Source organism: Camelina sativa, chromosome 5 (genome assembly GCF_000633955.1).
Source record: "Camelina sativa cultivar DH55 chromosome 5, Cs, whole genome shotgun sequence".
Lineage (NCBI taxonomy): Eukaryota > Viridiplantae > Streptophyta > Magnoliopsida > Brassicales > Brassicaceae > Camelina > Camelina sativa.
The window spans coordinates 11452899-11457985 of record NC_025689.1 but is presented as its reverse complement, the minus strand read 5'-3'; the positions used below and the strand labels follow the sequence as shown (position 1 = coordinate 11457985).

Here is a 5087-nt window from a genome sequence, read left to right as displayed (position 1 = left end):
TTGGGTCGGCGATGGAACCTAGGTCCACTGGGGAGAATCCTAGTTCCGCTTGAAATAACCACGGTGAGGAGAGAGTACGGTTGGTGTCCGAGCTTTGTGAAGAGGTTCTCTCCGGTGAGTAGCAGATCGGCGGATACAGAAGGTTTTCGCTGGTGTGATTAGAGATAGGCTTTGTTAGGGTTTGGGAAGGGTTAAAAAAGATAACAAATTGGGGAAAATTTTTAAACAGAGCTACACTAGAGAAAGCAGAGAAAAACTGGGGGAGAGATTGATCGATTTTGTCCCGACGCCGGCGGCCGAAGGCCTCACCGGCGCCGGGTAGCTTGGTTGCGGAGAGTATCTTGATAACCGTGTCTGGAAATTTGTTTGTTATATATGTATTTTTAAGGAGAATTTCAAAAATACATTATAAAAAACTTTATTAAAAAAAATCTTCTCAGAAAGTTCTCATAATTTTATGATTATTACATAAACTAAAATAAATTAACATAACTAATACAACAACCTGCGTATATGCGCGGGATATTATCTACTTATCTAGTATTTGAACAAAAGAAAAGGACAATTCTTTAAAAATAATTATTATGTCTGATATAAGACTACTCGATAGATCAGACCGCGACGACTGATTGGATAGAATAAAGCTTCAGAAGATAATTATCAATGGCCAGATGATTTTGTTTTTACCTCTTCAGCCCCCTTCCCCTTAAATATCGGTGCTAATAACTTTTGATATACATTAGTACCTAATACCAATATATATATGATAAATCAAAAGGCTGATTAATTTGAGGAAAATTCAGAGGAAGAAAAATCTCTCTCATACCTATTATCATTCCCACAGACGTTGCCATCACATCAACTACGAACCTCGCAACCGACATTCCTGACCCCATCGACTCTACCATAATCAACTATAAACATTGGTACCAGTCTCAGAATTTTTATGAGTAAAAGAGAACGTACCATTGCTAACAGGTGATGAACAAAAATTGCGGCAAGACACAACTGATCTCCCTCCGCGAGTTAATTGCGCGACGACAGAACTCATATTTAACGCCGTGATCGATAAGGCTTCTTATTTTTTTTTTGTCTCCCTGATTGTGTTTTTCACTTTTTAGAAGAAACACAAGATAAACAATATATATATATATATATATATATATATATTTGTACAATTGAGAGTTCTCATTCCATTTAGAGTATCTACATCAACAAAACAATACTACTAACATTAAAGTGTATTAAAAATATTAATTTAATTCAAAGTTATCTATAACTATATATGGTTAGTTATTATATATATGATATATATGACACAAATATATAGCAAAAAAAACTATATATATAATATGAGAGTTCTCTCTCCATTTAAGGTGTCTATTCTATATCAGCAAAACAAATCTATTAACATTAAAGTGTATTAAAAATATTAAGTTAATCCAAAGTTATCTATATTTATGGTTACTTATTATAATATATATATATTGAGAGTTCTCTCTCCATTTAGGGTTGTCCACATCAAGAAAAAAATATCTATTAACATTCAAGTGTATTATATATGTTAGTTTAATTCAAAATTATATAAGATATAAATATAAACCAAATATATAACAAAAATTCTATTTATATAATATGATCGACTTCTCCCTCAAATTGAAATGGACATGGAAATAGATTAAATTTATAAAATATTGCATCAAATGGAAATGACAAAGGACAATTCTCTTCAAAATGTTTAGGTAGTAATTTGGAGTCCTTACTTGTTTGGCTTTAGCTCAGACCGAGAATAGGAATCCCAAACCAACTTAGATAAATTCTGTATTGAACATATTCAGAAATTGCTTTAAGGAGTGAATCGAACTATATATATTGAGTTTAAATCTGAAAATTTTCTTAAAATATGTTGAATCTGTTTGCATTTGTTTCCCCTCAGACAAACTCAAAGAGTTGAGCTGGAAGATCATAATTTTTTTGGACTGACATATTTTCACAAACCTATGTTTGTGGGGCTAATAAAAAGAGTTAAATGATACATCAAAGTAATGGGCATGTTCGTATATTAATCGCTAAAATAACGATAGCGATTCCAACGAAGGTAAAAAATATCAGACAAATAAACAATTGCCCAATATTTGTAATATCAGCGAACCAAAATGTGGATTTACAGGATGGGTGTCGATCAACACCATAAGAGTTGGATTCACACATCAAATTTATGTGATCAATTCCTTTAATCTATGTTCGATTCGATTATTTCCCTAAGTGACCTAAAATATATATTTAAACAAGTAAAGACTTGGTAAGAAATTTAGTTGCTAGTTAGACGATAAATAAAACATCCAATCAACTAAACTAATAAAAAAAGCAAAATGATCAAATGGCTTAAACTTAAAATAGTACGAGTGGATTGTTGTGGTTTTGGTTCTGATTCAATTTCAGTAATCTGGTTGATTTAGCTGGGTTATGAGTAATTGGAGCAGGCAGTTATTTTCGGTTTGGGATTGCTGATTAAACCGATTAGAAGAAGAGAAAGTCAGAGTCTCTAACTGCAGTGGAGTCTTGACTGTTATAACAGAAACAAATCGTTTCTTATCTTTATCTTCTTCATTCATTCTGTTACTCTTTGATCTTTTGTATCGTGAGAAAGAGAGAGTCAAAGAGTGAATCCGCCATTGTTGTAAGCTCAATGAGCTGTATACTTCTCTTTTCTAGTGGATTTGCCGGATTGATTCGGCCCCAGACGTAGACTTGATCATACCGATCTCGTCGAACTGGGTTAACAATTCTTGTGTCTCACGTTTCTTAATTCTTTCTTTGTTTCGTTTCTTTCAAGCTTATCGAGTGATTCCGCAAGTCTTAGAGAGATTGATCAAGAGTATTGAGTAAATCTATGCTCGATTCGTAACAAATTGGTATCAGAGCTTCGGATTTCACATCGGAGAGATGGCGATGACAACTAGAGTTGAGATTAAGGCGTTCAATGGCGATAGTGACTTCTCGCTTTAGAAGATCAGGATTATGGCGCAGCTTGGTGTGTTGGGATTAAAGAACAGTATCTTAGATCCATCGCTACGAAGACCGTTACACTAACGAAGAGCAAATCTAAGAAACCTTCGGATGGGGATTCTGATATAGATCAACCACAAACTAGTGAGGTTCTTGATCCTGTGAAGGTTGAGCAATTAGAGCAAGCGAAGAACATTATCATCAATCACATCGGTGATAAGGTTCTCCGAAAGGTAAATCACTGTGTCACAGCTGCTGAGATGTGGTCTTTGCTGAACAAGCTGTATATGGAAACCTCCCTGCCTAATAGAATATATGTTCAGCTTAAGCTCTATTCGTTTAAGATGGATTCTCAGACTATTGATCAGAACGTCGATGATTTCTTGAAGATAGTAGATGAGCTTAGCAGTCTTGAAATTGAGGTTTCTGAGGAGGTTCAAGCAATCTTGATTCTTAACTCATTACCTTTTAGCTACAGTCAGCTGAAGCATACGCTCAAGTATGGAAATAAAACATTGTCAGTACAGGATGTTGTTTCTTGTGCGAAGTCACTAGAGAGAGAGTTGGCTGAGTCTCGGGAACATGAAAGAGGTTCAGCTGCTGTGTTGTATACTACTGAGAGAGGACGACCACAAGAAAGAGCTCAACCAAAGGGGTCTAAAGGAAGGAGCAGGAGCAGGTCTAATTCGAAGTCAAAATTGACTTGCTGGTTCTGTAAGAAAGAAGGTCATCTAAAGAAGGATTGCTTCGCTAGGAAAAGGAAGCTAGAAAGCGAAGGGCAGAATGAAGCTGGAGTAATCACAGAGAAATTAGTCTTCTCAGAAGCATTGACAGTAAGCAATCAGTTGGTAAGGGATCTGTGGATACTGGATTCTGGTTGTACATCTCACATGACGGCAAGAAGGGACTGGTTTAGTAGTTTTGAGGAGAAAGAAGTCACAACCATTCTGCTTGGTGACAATCGTGCAGTGGAAGCTACAGGACAAGGATCAATCCATATTAACACTCATGGTGGATCAATCAAAGTGTTGAACAATGTTAAGTATGTTCCACATTTGAGAAGGAATCTCATTTCCACAGGTACTCTTGACAAGCTAGGGTACAGACATGAAGGTGGAGATGGGACAGTAAGATACTTCAAGAGTGGGAGAACTGCTTTAACAGGGAAGCTGAACAATGGTCTTTATATACTTGATGGTGAAACTACGATTGATTCAAGCTGTCTTGCGGAAACTAGCAAGGACAACACAGAGTTGTGGCATAGTAGGCTAGGTCATATGAGTCTCAATAATATGAAGATATTGACTGGTAAAGGACTTGTGTCAAAGAGTGAAATTAGGGAATTGGCATTCTGTGAGCATTGTGTAATGGGAAAGTCGAAGAAGCTGAGCTTCAATGTTGGAAGGCACAATACTGAAGATGCTTTGGGATATATTCATGCAGATCTCTGGGGTTCACCAAATGTAACCCCATCACTCTCAGGAAAACAATATTTTCTGTCTATAATAGATGATAAAACAAGGAAGGTTTGGTTAATGTTTCTGAAGTCGAAGGATGAGACATTTGATCAGTTTTGCATCTGGAAGGACTTGGTTGAAAACCAAATAGGGAAGAAGGTCAAGGTGCTTAGAACTGATAACGGCTTAGAGTTCTGCAATTCTAAGTTCGATGAGTATTGCAAGAAGCATGGGATTGAACGTCACAGAACCTGCACATACACTCCTCAGCAGAATGGAGTAGCTGAAAGAATGAACAGGACACTTATGGAGAAGGTGAGGTGTTTACTAAATGAGTCTGGTCTAGAAGAATCTTTTTGGGCAGAAGCTGCAGCAACAGCAGCTTATCTAGTAAATCGATCTCCTGCATCAGCGATTGATCATAACGTTCCTGAGGAGTTGTGGTTGAATAGAAAGCCAGGGTATAGACATCTTAGAAGGTTCGGTTCTGTGGCATATGTTCATCAGGATCAAGGGAAGCTCAAACCGAGAGCTTTAAAAGGAATTTTTCTGGGATATCCACAAGGAACCAAAGGCTATAAGGTTTGGCTTCTCGAGGAAGAGAAATGTGTTATCAGTCGA

General features: G+C 36.7%; 1 long non-coding RNA gene across 1 annotated transcript; it reads right to left on the bottom strand.

The window, feature by feature from the left end:
- On the bottom strand, positions 511 to 1084 carry LOC104786552. The gene is made up of 3 exons (XR_767543.1): positions 967 to 1084; positions 827 to 901; positions 511 to 746 (listed from the first exon to the last, which is right to left on the bottom strand). It is a non-coding gene; the product is annotated as an uncharacterized LOC104786552 (long non-coding RNA).